The sequence below is a fragment of the Heloderma suspectum genome, chromosome 3, assembly GCF_057233095.1.
Source record: "Heloderma suspectum isolate Gila_16-S chromosome 3, 16-S_ref, whole genome shotgun sequence".
In the NCBI taxonomy this organism is placed as follows: Eukaryota; Metazoa; Chordata; class Lepidosauria; order Squamata; family Helodermatidae; genus Heloderma; species Heloderma suspectum.
In genome coordinates this window covers 109,547,326-109,563,844 of record NC_139460.1, presented here as the reverse complement: position 1 = coordinate 109,563,844, position 16,519 = coordinate 109,547,326, and positions in this window count along the sequence as shown.

Below are 16,519 nucleotides of genomic sequence, written 5' to 3'. Positions count from 1 at the left end.
TAACCTCCACCTGTGGCTTTGAGGAGAATTACTTTGAGGAGAATATGGTACTGGAATAACAAAGTAGTAACAGAGGTAGTCCAGTGGATTAGAAGGTAAGGTCTAAGTAGCACATTCAAAAAGAAATGATGCCCTTGAGAAGGAAGGATGTGAAATCCAGTTTATATTCACCATTTATACAAACATCAGGATCAGCCACTGTATCTTAATTGCCCAAGGTCTTTATCCAGTTGCATTTTATTTCTTTAGGAGATTGAGGACATTCAATGATGAAAGCAGCATACACTTTCCTAATGGCCCTATTAAACTGGATAATTAACTTTGTATCAAGACATACAATTGAGAGAACTCAGTGCTAGTTAAGTCTCAATGGACCATAAGAAGTTAGAATTATTTGTCAACTATTATTGTGAGTAAAGCAAATATTACGTTAGATGTGTATCACAAGAGGGGTGGGTAGAATGAATGAACTTTTAGATGCCTGAAGTCTCAGGAGCATTCCATATTTGTTGAATAAATGACAGAGGCCTATAGACCTGCAGGCTGCAGAATTGTTATACTGTAAGGTCTGAAGCATTAGTGGTAGTAGTATTACCCTTAGGATTTATATAGTACTTTCCATAGTCAAAGCACTTGACAAGTCTTACTGCTGTGTAAGATTGGACCATATTGTTTGGCCCATGTGCACAGGGACAGGGACTGAAAGCCAGTGGTTTATCCAAGGGAGATGTTATTACCCAAGGACTTCCCAGTTCACAGGCTTAGCCATTACACTGTGTTTGCTTTCTGTAGACCCTTTATGATTGCTTACAGAGATGTCTGGATGGAAAAAACAGGATAGCTTCTGTAAAACGAAGTCAGACTGCAGGCTAGAACTGAGTTCACGTTTGTTTGTTTATTTAAAGAATTTTTATTCCATTTCTCATCCAAAAAGGCTCCCAGAGGAGCTCACATATAATCAGGAAAAGACAGTCCCTGCCCACAGGCTTACAATCTAAAATGACATGACACAAGGAAAAGGCAATGGGGAGGGAAGAGGAAGAATACAAGTCTTTCAGCAGGGCTGGGGGAATGACCCTGTTTCCCCCTCTCATCTCCCTCAGTACAGCCTGCTATAGAGTACACCATCGGCAGAGAAAGGTGTAGGAGTCCTATTGACACAGTAATCCCTGCCATGTCTTTCTATATATCCCTAGTCCAGGAACAGCCTTACCATGAAGCAATAAACTCCTCACTGAGTGACAGATTATACAGGATAAGCTATTTATCTGCTTCCACTTTCCATCTCTGCATGTCTTTTTTTTTTCAGTGATTTCAAATCCAGGGTCATTTTGACCTTTCACTTCACTGTGTGCAAATTCCTAAGGCTGGTACTGCTTTAGTGGACAACATGGGACTTTTCATCCAACATCAGCCTCAAGGCAAGAGAGTTCAAATTTTGTAGGCTTCAGGTCAATCTGATCCATAAATGACAACAGTCAATCACAGCAAATAGAGAATGCTCAAATTTTGTAACAGAGTGTTGTGTAGACACCCCTGCTTCTTTTCCTGTATTCAGGGCTGGGTCACCTTGACTCAAACTGTTACATTTCAAAGTTGTCTGACAGCGGTTTAAGTCTGAGTAAGTGGCAACCTCATTGTTGCAGCAGCAATGACAGGTAGATTGTGAAGGTTTTGTAACAGCCTTTCACCATCCACGTGATCATACAGGGGCAATCTACATTACAACTTTAAACTGGTTTCATACTGGTTTATCTAAAGGGATCCTGCAGTTTCACGAGGGTACTGAGAATTCTTTGCTAGAGACCCCTGTCCCCTGCCCAAGCGGCCCCTCTTCCTAGAGTTACAATTGCGAGCGGAGATGGGTTAAAGAAGACGCAGACAACAAGCTTGGGTTGAAAATTGGGCCACATTTATTGAAATAGCTACAAAGGGGTAACTAGGACAGGCATCTAACTGTGTCAGCAGCTAGCTGGCACTTCTTGGGCGAAAACATACCCAGCCTGAGGGGTGGCGGTGATCTCGCCATCCCTCCGGACTGCCCCTTCTGGGGGAGGTAGACCTTCCGGTGTCACCCCCAACCCGGTGCTGCAAAACACCTGGGTGAGTGAGCAGGGTTGGTCTCCCAGGCAACCCTTATCCTCCCGCCGAGCCGCACAACCCGTTCGGGGGGCCCTCAGGCGTCACCTGTCACCATAAGGTGCCTCTGCATGCACACCATCCCTACTTTCCTGTTTTGCCCGTCCTAGCCGCCACAGGAGTCACAAGCCTAGAGCTTGTGAAACTCCCCCCACCTGTGCAGAAGAACTTCCCGCAGGCCCCTTTGCAGATCAGACAGACATGTTATTCACTAAATGAGACAGGCGGACACCGTCCTACCTATAACGCTCCCTCCATGTCCACAGAATTCCCTGGTGGGTGGTGCATCCATCACCTCATTCACCTGGCAATAAGCCATTTCTCTGTGCACTTTCCAACGTGCCCTGCCACTGGCAACGTCATTCCATTCCTTCCCATTGATCCATGGGAGCAGTGAGGGCTGCAATAGGCTACTTCCGGCCAGGTATGCTGGACCACCTGTATCTCAACCAAGGCCTGTTCCATCAGGTCCTTGCCTGGCTTACAGCCAAAGTCATTCCCTCCAATGTGCAGCACCTGGACCTGCGGAGGAAGACTGACAAACTTGGTGGGACAGAGTGAGGAGGGGACTCCCACCATATGCCACGTCTATGGAGCCACTGGATCTTAATGTGACAGGGTGACAGAAGCTGAATTCTGAAGAAGACATACAAGCTCTTCATGCAGCTCCAGACATCAAAACGTGCCCACGTAAGAGCACCCGTACCGGCGTACAATGAGTCTGCTGGTCTCAGGAAGAAGCACATTAAGGGAAACTACACAATTGCCCTTAAGTCAACAGCAAACCGTTGAAGTGATAAAAACGGAGGCCCCTCCTCAGACCCGTGGCATGCCATAAAACCCATAAGGTGCCGCTAGAGCATAATCCGTTGACTTGCGTTTGGCCGTGGGCCACTGCCGTGCCCTTGCCATGCCGATCAATTTGATCACCAAATATGTAAATGGATTACTTTGGGCCAGACCTGTACCTTGCAGCAAATCAAGGCCCTCCGGGACAAGTCGGCCTTGTGAGCCCAGACCAACCCTGCATTCCGTTAGGGCTGCTACGTGGAACAGGGAAACGTCTTATTGGAAAGCTCAAATGGAGGGCCATTACCCCCGGAGCCCGAAAGGGGTATCCAGAGAGAGAGGGTGGTTAATTTACTAATGCAGGCAAACATCTGTGCCCAACACTATCTTGCACGCCGAAACCTAAATTCTGCCATGGAGTCAGTGAAACCCACCTTTGTGGGCTGGAAGGCTAAATGGCCAGCTTGTGACTTATGGTCCCAAATAGTCTGTTGTTCCTTACGGAGGCGTGAAATTGTGGCCAATGATCTATAGATAAGGGCCATGAATCCTCTCGCTGAGGTTTTGCCTAATGCGCGGCACACACACCCTGCTCTGTCGCAGGCGGCTCCTGTACGGAGAGCCATGGAATGCAGGCTGGCATGCCTGGCTTCAGTATCCCGATCTCCCATAGTACTGCAAGGATGGGATCTGGGAATGGAGAACCCACGGGGCTAAGGCCCGGAAGATGCTGACCTAATTTCATGACAAGGCATCGACAATTGGGTTTGCCTAACCCAGCACATGGTGGACCCAGAACCAGATGTTGTAATACTGACTCTGGAGCGCGAACACACTGACACATGACATGACCCTCCAATTTCGGGAGGACGGAGAATGCATAACGTGGTCATGTTGTCATAGCGAAGGGGGGGGGTTACTGACTTGGCTATAAGGTTATGCCTCAATGTGTTTGGCGGGGGCGGCAGCCTCCACTCTACAGGCCTTTACCCACTGCACGATTGGACCTGCCCTAAGAATCTGAAACCCCTTGGGGTAGGGGCGGAACCATGTGAGTCCGCAGTCCGGCTTTGAGGAGAGGCTCACGCTTCCGAAAGGAGGTGCCATTAAAGCCCTACTAAGTTGAAGCCATGCCTGATGTATAACTAATTGGAGCTGTGCCTAACAGACCTGAAAATTGTCCTGAGGGAGGTGAGAATAACACCTAAGGGTATCGGATTGGCTTCACCGAATGTTGCTGTGGGAGACAGGCCCTCAGCCTTTGTGAGCTAAGGGGCACCGAAGTAACAGAAAAGGGGAAGCAATACTTGCGTTAGGTCAGAACAATGACCACCATCTTTGGACTCCATGTAGCACATGCCCATCAGGGACCCGTGGCCGGGATCCCAGACAAAGACAGCTGCCTCATCGAAGAGGTGTGACACACTGAGCAGCGATGATCAGGGATCTCGTGATAATTGACTGGCCCTCAGGAAAGAGAGGTTACGAATCAGGATAAACTCCCTAGAGGATTTCCTGGGCACCATTTCGAGAAGGGAGATCCCTAGAATAGCTAACGGGGTGTGGAAAAAAGGGGGGGGCTAAAACCCTTCTGCCAGTACTGCATTGTTAACCTCTCCTGAACCTGTCGACGCCTAGCGAGGAGAAATGTTGCTTACGAGGTAGGGATGGTCTATGTTGACCTAAAGAAAAAATGCTAGGGGGCCCTAGAACCTAGCATAAACCGTGTTCCAAGTTAAGACGCGTTCCCCCAGTTGGGTAGTGTCTTAAAGCCGGAGTATCAGCGCCAGCCTTACTAGGCATTGGCCATCCAGAGCTTCCTACTGCCTCGGCTTTTCCAAGGGGACCCTCCCCTCCCCGAGCATTGGACAAGAGGTGCATGAGTGCTGACTGCTACACGGGAGCATTCACGATGAAAGCTGCACGTGTCCTGGGAGCATGTGCCCATTGGGGCTTTACTCCCAGCACAGATAGCAGTGCTGAAGCAGCGGACCCGCCAGAGGCCGAGGGCCAGTGCGGGAGACCGCCTGGTGAATGTGGCCACTGCCAGATCTGTTGCCGACCCCAGCTGGGAAGGAGTCAAAATCGGAGTGAAAGGTCCTGGTCAAACAGGTCCTTACGCAGAGAAGGGCAATGGCGGCCCTCCTGCGAGAGGCCTAAACAAGCCATTCGCACACCTCCTCGGGCGAAAGACATCACGAGAAGGAGTAGCCCTGGTGACAATACAACTCACCAGATTAGCGTAGGGATCTGATATGCCCCTTATGTGGATGTCCAAAACGGGCAGGGGCAGGTGAGGGATCTTAATTAATCCAGGAAAAAACCCTGTAAGATGATGCATTAAGCGGCTGGGGTTACTGGGGTGTGACTGACGGAGCTGCAGGCGGCCCAAGCGTCATATAGGGAGATGACATTGGGAGGGACAGCCGCCCCCAGGTAGGTAAGCTAAGGCAGCAACCCCACAGCCCTAAGGGTCACCCGTCTGAACAACTGGGGTGAGGTGCAGTCATCTCACCCATATCCAGGCCAGCCGTATCTGGGTCCCCAGGAGCAAGGGAGGCGATACCACTTGCATTGCTCCTGATGGAGATGCCTCATGAGGGCGGACCGCCTTCAGGTGTGCTGTGTCGCCTGGGCGAAACCCCAAGGAGGAGGATGTTGCTTGGATCACTGCTGACGGAGATGCCGAGGGAAGGTGGACTGCCTACAGTGGTGGGGTGCTGCCATGGTGAACCTGCGAAGGCGAGATGGAGGCCTCAATGGCGTCCGGGTGCCCTGAACCCAGAGACGAGCTGTACCAATCGTGGGCACACTCTGATCCCCGGCTGGAAAAAAACGAGGTTGTTGCTTGTGCACCCAGGGAAGCTGAGGCAGCAGAATGGAGGAGCTCCGCTGAAGGCGGTGAGCCTTCTGGAAGAGCCGATGAAGAGGAGGTGGATGCCTCAATAGCGTCCAGGTGATCTGAAATAGAAAGGAGCAACAAGCGTTGGGTCTGCTGTCATGTTTGCTTGTGCTGGACCACTGAGGATTTTTTGTGCCTGGCCAGGGGAGGAGGAGGGATCCCCGAGGAATGCTCAGCAGCTTCCAAACGAGAAAAAATTGATGCCAGTACCGGGTCTGCGTCCACATCAGAGTCAGAATCGGGCCTTGGCAGCGGACTTTGGGGAGGGGGGGCGGGGCCCTGCCATTCCCTTTCTTACCACCCTGGCCCTTCTTAGGAGGCATGATGCAGGAGGTGAATTAAGCAAGCTATCTGTCAGGGTGGACACTGAGCCCATAGAATCCCAGAGTAGTTCTAATGCTGAGGAAGAGCAGTCGCTCCTGGGAGAGGAGCGCACTCCTCTTTCCCAGGACCAACGGCTGACAGAGTTTCCTCCCCCCCACATTCCTAGTTTTAGTTAGCAGTCAAGGGAGTGACCGAGCACAGATAGCAGACTTAGTGAAGGCGCGCACTCAACGGCTACGCCCCGAGGATCCAAGGGAAAAGGGGAGGGATTTTCCCTAGTCCTTATATTCAGGGGTCTGCCAGTAATTGCTTTTCAAACGGGGACCAACTGTTCCAACTTAGGGCATAGGGATGCTGCTGCTCAGATCTAGTTGATACCTGTAGAGTTGTTAAGTTGCAAAGGAATAATAAATCTTTGAAAAGAATCCCTTTGTCTATGTCTGGACTTGGCTACTGGATTAGACTGAGAGAGCCCTCTAAGAAGTCCTTGACACCATCAAAGAGTTAATAAAGCCGCTGGGCACCCCAGACAATAGGCAGCCACCCCACAGTCTTAAGATCTGTGGGTATGAGTTCCAGACCGAGACAGAGAGGCCTGGAGATGAAGATGGGAGCGCTGCACTACCGTTTAGATAGAAAATCAGATTTTCAAGAGGCGCAGCCAGGGGCCAAAGGTGATGGAGCTGCGTTTGAGCGTGGGCACCCACAGCCGAGGGCACCCTGTCACGGGAGGCGCCAAACAGGCAGTCGCCGCTGTTACGCAATTAATTAAATATTTAATAATCGTAATTTAATGAATTTTTATTATTATTAATATTAATATTATTATTTATTTAATTAAAGCTTTCTTTTCATACCAACATAGGAAGCTGCCTTATACTGAGTCAGACCCTGGGTCCATCTAGCACAGAATTGTTGACACTGACTGGCAGCAGCAGATCTCCAAAGTTTCAGGCAGGATTCTTTCGTAGCCCTACCTGGAGACGCTGGGGATTAAACCTGGGGCCTTCCGCATGCCAAGCATGTGCTCTACCACTGAGCCGCAGCTCTTCCTATTTTTTATTATTAATATTATTATTATTATTATTATTTTATTTATTTATTTATTGGGTGGGAGGGGGAGACGTCCCAAGCCCATGGGAGGCGACCAATCGGGCTGTGATATACACGCCCCAACTCGGCTCAGCAGCCAGGCGCCCCTCCAACAGGCAGGCTCAGCTGACCAGTGGGGGGGGGCAGTCAGACCGTCGCTTGGAGCGCTGCCGCCGGCAAGCACTGGCGCCGCGCTCACCCGCCCGCCAACGCCTCCCGCCGGGAGCAACACCTCAGGGAGGCTGGCAAGGCGAGGAGGAAGAGGCCGGCAAGGCCGGCGGCTGGGTAGACAGGCCGGCAGGCGGGCCGTGAGCCGGCCCGGCGGTCGGCGGGCCCGTCAGGCAAGCCGGCGGGCGTGCAGGCAGGGTGAGCGAGCGGGCGGGTTGAGCGAGCGGGCGGGCGGGCGAGCGGGCAGGAAAGCGAGTACACGAGGAGACCGAGCGGACGGGCGGGCGAGAGGAAAGGAGCCGGCGAAGGAGGGAGGGAGGCGAACAATATCACCAAGCGAAGATTTTGGCACGCAGAAGCATACTGGGTCCAGGCAGCTGGAACAAGGACGAAGCCGTTCTCCAGCAGGCCAAAGTCCCTCGTCGTGACCGAGGAGAAAGGAGGGGGCGGGCGCACTGCAGCCTCAAGAGCCGGGGCCCTCAGCGTGCGCAACGACACCTGTCTCCAGCAGGCCGGTGTCCTTTGTCGTTTCTGGCGGAGCTGTAGTTCTCTCTAGCTGCGTTGAGCCAGAGAGCTGAGTTTGAGAAGGGGGCTGAGTTTAAGGCAACTCAGCCTGCCCCTCCTTGCATGGTGGTGCCACTGGGGTGCACCAATCAAAGGCCCCTGCGTCATGTCACCCCACCCGCCCGCAATGGCCCCCCCCCCTTTTAGCCAGACAAGCTGGCGCCGGGTGAGGGCATTTCTCAGAATTCCTGTATTTGGTAGCTGTAATAACTAAAAACAGGTTTGAAACCAGTTTAAAGTTGTAATGTAGATTGCCCCTACTCTGCTGGAAATTCAGTATTGTGCATATGATGCTCAGCTCTTCAAGGAACTGGAGATGATTAAAGCAAATGCTTTTATGCTGCCTGTACGCCTCTGACATGATACAGCCACCAATTAATTGCAAGACTTGACAACAATAAACCTAAGTGCATGGGTTTTTCTTTGTTTTCATCCATCATATCTCATCAGTGTAATTCAGAATCTGGTATCAGAATTTCTACCATTGCCTGAACTGAATGAATTTGAGATAGACCACTGATTGATGTTGGCAAGCACTCTGTACTGTACTCCTCAAGGAGGCTGGTCTTAAAAGAAAACCAGCTACAGAGGCATCTGTATCAGTTTTGTGATATCTGTGGGTGTTTTTTAATACTGCAATACTTTCTCATAATCAGAGCTCAGGGAAGCCTTTGAGCTTCCATTTTATGATATCCCTGAGGGTTCCAGTTTCCATTTTATGGTATCTTTGACAGCTCTGGTTTCAAAATATCAATAGACTTGCTGTTAACTTTGCAACAGTAGATGAATCTATTGATTTTATCTCCATGTTCTTCTTCACTTTTCTGAACAAACAAGAGTACAAACTCAAAGAAAAAGGGCAGAGGAGAATGGAAGGAGAAGAGCCTGGTTCCAGATGCTTCAGGAAAAGGTACAAGATATATCGCAATGGACCAAATAGTATTAATCTTCTTGGGGGATGTTTTACTTGTAAGGCATTTCTACTAGGATTCAACTTTTACCTTGTTTTGGGTCTGGATCAGTCAAAGCTGTAAAAATAAACAGCATTATAGAGAAGGGGCATCTCTCCTATGCATCCTTCCATACTGTTGTGACTGTGGCACAGTTCATACGATTTTTCCACATGGAACAGTCCTGTGGCTGTAGCAGCATGAAGTAGTACTATGAATGAACTGACCAGAGGAGGTAAAGACTGCATCTCCACAACCATGTGAATCGCCACAAGGAACTATGTACCCCTGTCAGCTGCGGCTGCAGTGTGGGGATTTTAACCCGTCTCATGGAAGGCTTAGTGGCCACACTAGTCAGGAAACTAGACAAGAACTGGATTATTTCCATTAAACAAGAACTAAATAGCAACAGAAAACTTGTGACTGCTCACAGACACAATGAAGTCCAGTGCCACCTAAGGCTTTTCTACATGAGGCTTTTATTGCACACTAGTGATTGGTCATTCATGGAAGTTTGTGGGTCCTTTACATGATGTCATCGACCTCCAGGGCATCTCCTGTGCTTTTTACCTTTATCCTGATTTTTAAAAGATTGGAGATAATGCAGTAATAAATGAAAATCCCCTTTAATGGCCATGTGAAATTGTGCAGTTGTGGTATAACCTCAACACCATCTAGTGGCTGTAAAATGAAACATATAGACCTTGCTGAGAACTTGCTGAGAAAAACAGCCCCGAAAAAACAGCCCATGTCAGACCATGTAAGGAGCCAATCTTAATATCGCAAAGATTCCAGACACAGAAGCCCCAGTAAGTTGTGGGATAAAAGGCCTGGTGTGGTAAAGCCCCTAGTGACTAAACGATATGACACTAATCCCACAATGTGTATGAAATGGCCCTGTCTCTTGTTCTTCCTGTAACTAATTTCCATCATTCATCAAAGACCCCCAATAAACTACACACCAAATAGTTATTTCATTAGTACTATTAGTAGTATTACCACTGACTTCATTGTAGCAACTGTATTCTTAGGCTACATGAGGAGATCCTTTCACCATCAGGGCTTGGCTGTCCTTGATTCCCTGGCCACTTTGCTACCAGAAGCTTGTGTGGTGAAGCCAACACCGGTAAATACAACAAGAACCTGTTTTACTCCCAGCAACATTGCCCTCTGTCTGTGTATGTTTGCATTGCGCTCCAGGTCATTAAAATGCAGGTTCCATATACATTTGCACTGACCTAGCTTAGTAACATTCTACGTAATTTTAAAGACTTCACTATTTTCATGCCATTGCCCAAGACTCTCTGTGAGAGTAGAGAAGAGAATAAAAGGAAATCCAGGATTGATATAACCAATACATCCCTTCCAAATAGCTCTCTAACTTGTGATCACAGCAGCACAATTTACAATTTTCCTGCCAGTTTGTTCAACAAAAAATGGTGCTCCTTCTTTTAAAACCAGAGTAGGAAAATATGTAACTTGGGGACATCACTGTTAAGCAACTAAGGCATGGCATGACAGTGAGTGGTACAGCGTGGGCTCCAAGGTCAGTTCCCGGAAACCAACGTATCCTATGGCCGTCTAGCCACTGATGAGCAGCCATAGGATTGTGCCCTTAATCAAGTAGATAAATTGACATATTTATTTATTTATTTATTTATTTATTACATTTATATCTCACCTTTTTTCCTCTTTAAGGAACCCAAGGCGGCATACATAATCCTCCTCTTCTCCATTTTAGCATCACAACAACAACCCTGTGAGGTAGGCTGGGCTGAGAGTCTCAGACTAGCCCAAAGTCGCCCAGTGAGCTTCTATGGCCGAGTGGGGACTAGAACCCGGATCTCCCGGCTCCCAGTCCAACACTCTAGCCACTATACCACACTAAAATGGTAATGCTGCTTAATTGTGCAGTAGACTTTTCACTATTTTTAATACCAGTAGTTATAAAAACTGCAGGTGGCAAACACCATCTTAGAAGAGGCCTTGACCCAATTTGCACAAGCACTGGGGCTTATTTGGCTTGTTTAAGCTGTGGCATGCGCCAGGCGCCGCTTGCCTAATTACCTTGTCGTGTTGTCCAAATCCAGGTGGCATGGCTTGCTGGAGGGGAAAGCAATCCTCAAATAACCCAACAACTGACCATGGGTTATTTGAGGGTTGTTTTCCCCTCCAACAAGCCATGCTGCCCCGGTTTCAATGACATGACAAGCCATACCCGGGTAGGTAATGAGGCAAATGGCACAGCTTAAACAAGCCACCATGGCTTGTTTAACCTGCGGTGATCATCCAAACCAGCCAATCTTTTCTATATGAGAAAAAAGAGGAAAAGACTCATCCAAGGTGATGTCTGTGCAGAGCGTGCATGCATCATCTTTAAAAAGGGTGTGCTTTTTAAACTTAGGATTATGTGTTCTTATATACAAATTTATGCAGCTGTAGGGAATTTAAAAGCCAGTAAGTTTGCTTTTAAGGCAGTGATCATATTAAGCATACCAAAGAGGCCTAGCTGCAAAGGCTGCTTTCTGAATTGCAGTTTGCTTTTGGCCTATTACTGTCAGGCAACTTGAGCTGGGGAAAAGAGAACATTACAAGAAAAAAACCTTGCTTAATACGATTCTGAAGGCTTCAGGCAGGGTACAACTACAAAGAACAAGTTGAGAAATTTCTATAGAAATGTAGAAGTAAACAAGACATTGGCAAATATGAATAAATATGAAGGGGTGGGATTAAAAGAGTACAGTAGCCAATCAAAATACAGTAAGCAATCACATCACATCAAAGAGATCTTGGGGTTGTGGTGGACAGCTCAGTGAAGATGTCAACCCACTGTGCAGCCGCTGTAAAAAAGGCAAACTCCATAATTAGAAAAGGAATTGAGAATAAAACTGCCAGCATCATACTGCCCCTATAGAAATCTATGGTGCGACCACACTTGGAATACTGTGTACAGTTCTGGTCACCACACCTAAAAAAAGATATTGTAGAGCTGGAAAAGGTGCAGAAAAGGGCAACTAAAATGATCAAGGGGCTGGAGCATCTCCCCTATGAGTGAAGGTTAGAACAGCTGGGATTGTTTGGCTTGGAAAAAAGGAGGGTAAAGGGTGACATGATAGAGGTCTACAAAATTATGCATGGTGTGGAGAATGTGGATTGGGAGACATTTTTCTCCCGCTCTCAAAATACTAGACCTCAGGGTCATCCCATGAAGCTGATTGGTGGGAGATTCAGAACAGATAAAAGGAAGTACTTCTTCACACAGCACATAGTTAAACTGTGGTATTCACTACCACAGGATTTAGTGATGGCCACCAGTTTGGATGGCTTTAAAAGGGGGTTAGCCAAATTCCTGGAGGAGAAGGCTATCAGTGGCTAGTAGTCTTGATGGCTATGTGCTACCTACAGTACCAGAGGCAGTGAGCCTATGTACACCAGTTGCTGGGGAACATGGTTGGGAGGGTGCTATTGCGCTCGTGCCCTGCTTATGGGTTCCTGGTCGACAGCTGGTTGGCCACTGTGTGAAGTTGTGAACAGAATGCTGGACTAGATGAACTCTAGGCTCTTGACTCTTCTTATGTTCTTACATATCATGTTCAAGTGTAAAACTGTAAAAGTTAAGGGAAGATATGAGGAGTGGTCACTTCTGTCAAGGGGTAACCTGTGCTAGCAGAAAGTTGTATTGATAATGTATGCATTATGCTTTGTCTTGTTTCTTTTCCTTTTAAAACTTTGTCTACAAGTACCATGTTATTACTTTCTTTCTATAATTACCTTAAATATATTTGCTTTTTGTTAATATATATATTTTAAAATATAATATCTATGTGGAAAAAAACTGAGAGTGACATTTACACAGAAGCAGCTTTCCCAACTACCAATATAATAAGAGTAATTTTGCATCAACTTAGCTTTCACTGCAAAATAACTGCTTCTTTTCCACAAAAATCAGGGATACTTATTCGCAACCTGTTTAACAACCTTCTCAACTGAAAAATTTACAGACATGCTGCAAGCCTTCCAGCTATTTAATGGAGAAAACTGAGTGTCACTAATTGGTTCCAAGCAATGCTCATGGCAGCTTATTAAGAATTCCCCTGCACATCCAAATCAGGGAAATATCTTGGTGGTGGTGCCCCGTTCCTCTTCCTTTTTTCACTCCATTCAAGATACTTAATTTGGGGAATCAGCTAGATACATGGTAGGCAGCTCCTGAAGACTTCTCCAGTCAGGAATTTGTACTAATTAATTAAGTAGGTAAGTAAGGCAACACCTACACTGAAACTCTTCTAATCTAAACAAAAAAGAAAATGCTTAGGATCCTCCATACCTTTCTTCAATTGCTGCTGCCCAGGCATGTTCCTTCTTGTCTCCAAGCAATTCCCAGAGCAGTTTCTAAACATGAACAGGTATTCACATTGACCGGTTCAGACAATCAGAGGGGGAAAAGAAGCCACCATGGCTTTTTCCCCACCTGTGGGTGTGCCATGCAGATGCCTGCTATTTGCATAATTACCCATGATGCCACGTAGGTTGCCATGTCATTGGAAACCAGTGCGGTGCGTGGCAGGGTGGCTTCCTACCCACCCCACAACCCATGGCTTTGTCTCTGTTGGGTGATGGCCAGGCCTACCATAAGGTAAGTTGAGACTCTTGCCTCAGGCGGGACAGAAGAGGGAGGGTCGAATGCACCGCCCCCCTGCAGCCCTCCCACCCTGCCATTACTGCCACCAGCTCCAGGTTTGCTTGCCCTTGTCATCAGCAGCTCAGAAGCTACCCACCAGTCTGTCCTTCTTCCACTGCCTTATTGCAGGCTGCCTGCCCACCCACGGGAAAAAGCCAAGTGTGCCTGCATTGCTGGCTGTGGACTGGCTGTTGGGCAGTTGCAGGGTTCCTCTTCTGGCTTGACGCGTGCCAGTGGTTTCAGTCCAGAAGAGAGCACCAGCTGCCCAGCAGCCATTCAGTGGCAAGCTCAAACTCTTGAAGATAAGGTGGGGGAAACAAGGGCAGCCTTACCACTAGGTGATGAGATGGCTGGTCATGAAAGGGCAGCAAACTGTTTATTATGTAATGTTGTATTGTATTTTTACTCCCTGGGAGAAGCACATGCGGGTCTCAGGTGTCATGGTACCTTGGCTAGCCTTGGGTACTATGCACCTTTATTTATTTATTTATTTGTTACATTTATATCCTGCCATTTTTCCTCTTTAAGAAACCCAAGGTGGTGTACATAATCCTCCTCCTCTCCATTTTATCCTCACAACAACAACCCTGTGAGGTGGGTAGGGCTGAGAGTCTGTGACTGGCCCAAAGTCACCCAGTGAGCTTCCATGGCAGAGTGGGGATGAGAACCTGGATCTCCCGGCTCCCAGTCCAACACTCTCACCACTACACCACTCTGGCTCTCCAGCTTGGGGAAGGGGCATTTGCTGCTCCACCTCAAACATCTAAAGTCTTGGCCTGGTCCTCATACAGGATAGAGAAACCTCCCCCAGCTGTTCATGGACAATGATTTTTAAAGAGCAGTGCTCCAAACAGCAAATGTGGGGGCTTTGGATAGCTGAACCTAAGAGGGACCTTTAGCCCCGAAGCCCACCCCCCTTGTGGCTACAGCCCTTCCAACCACATATCCTGTTTTGCAGGCCCGACACCTTGTTGTGCAGTGGTGTCACAGCACTACCGCTAATGATGTTGCACTAGCATAAGCCAACACTAGCGCACCATCATTACTGCTAGCACCATGACACTACTGGAGCCTACTCGCAGGCAGCAGGGAAGGGGTCCCATTATTTATTTATTCGATACACTTCTACTTGCAGTGATTTACAATGTTTAAATACTGAAATTAACAAACGTTACTAAACAACGGCAACAGAATATAGTTCTCTCGGCCTGATTGAAGCTCTCTCCAGGAGCTGTTGACACAAGCTCCCTGACCTGAGCTTCCTCAATTCTGCCTTCCCTCAAGGGTCCTCAGTAGTCCCAGGGAAGGTGGGGGAAGGGCCATCGCAACGGTCCCCTTAGGCTGTCGATGGTCCCTTCAGGAGCCCATGGCAGAAGCTCCCCGGCCTTGCTTCTGGACGGAGGGGCAGCTGGGCTGCCAGGCTGCCAGATCACTCTGCAGTGCGCCCAAGCACTCAACCCGCTTCGGCTTCCTTTGTGCTGATCCTGACCCACTTCAAGTGCAGCCTGAAGCAACCCAAAGCACCCAGCTTCAGCTCAGAATTCTGCTCCGGAGCCAAAGTGGTGCACAGCCCTAGAGGAGACCCCTCTACTCCAGAATGCCTAACTATTAAAAAAAAAAAAAAAGTTTTCCAGAATGCCCAACTATAAAAAACGGTTTTGGAGACAGGCTACCAGTCAAGATGAATACCTAGGAGGACTGCTGATAGCTGTATCAGTCATGGCAAAAAGTAGTGGCAACTGCAAAGTTGAAAGTAAGGATTTTTTAAAAAATGTTTCTAAAATATTTATACCCAGCCTTTCCAACTGCTTGCGGCTGGTTGAGGTATTTGTTGGCTCCCCACGCATGTCATACAGCCTACTAAATAATAGATTGGTATGTTTGCTTTTTGCCAATTAGAGCTCTAATTTATACTTTTCTTATTTCTTTTCCTAAACTAAAGAGTCACTGCAGGACCAACTGATTTGATGAAATTTCATCAGAGAGCTTACCCAGTGGTTCTAATCCAGATATGCAATTTTAAAGCACACAATTGGAGGTGTGTTTTAATGTATTTATTTGTGTATATATGGATATTTGATTGGTTCCCTGGCCTGTTGTTGTTGTTAAAAGTTTGTTTCTGATTTTTCAGGGTTTTTTTTTCAGGTTTAGGTACAATTTCCCAATTTCTCCCCCCAACCACCCCGTCTTGACTCTAAATGTTTGTTTGTTTATTAAATTTATTAATCACCCATCTGGCCGGTCACCTGGCCACTCTGGGCAATGTACAATGGTACAATTTAAAACAGTAAATTTATACATTAAAACATTATTTTAAAATACCCTAACCCACCCCAAATGTCTGCCTGAATAACCAAGTTTTCAGGGTGTGGCGGAAGCTCATTAAAGAGGGGGCATGGTGAAGTTCCCTAGGGAGGGAGTTCCACAGAGTGGGGGCCACCACAGAGAAGGCCCTCTCCCTTGTCCTCACCAGCCTGGCTAATGGGACAGAGAGAAGGCCATCCAAGGCTGATCTTGTTAAGTGGCCTGTCTGGTGTTCCTGGAGGCACTCCTTGAGATAGGCTGGTCCAGAAATGCATAGGGTTTTAAAGGTCAAAACCAACACCTTGAATTTGGCCCGGAAAACAACTGGTAGACAGTGCAACTCCTTTAGCACTGGAGTGATGTGATCACACCGGCAGCTGCCTTTAATCAGGCGAGCTGCCGCGTTCTGTACCAGCTACAGCTTCTGAACCATCTTCAACGGTAACCCCACATAGAGCGCATTACAGTAGTCTAGATGAGAGGAGACCAGAGCATGTACTACTAGGGGTGGACGAAAGTCCCTTACCTTTCGCCGAAGCTTTTTCGCGGTGGGGGGGAGTGCTTCTCTGCTCCCCCCGTGAAGTTCAGGCCGGGGGGGGGAGGCTT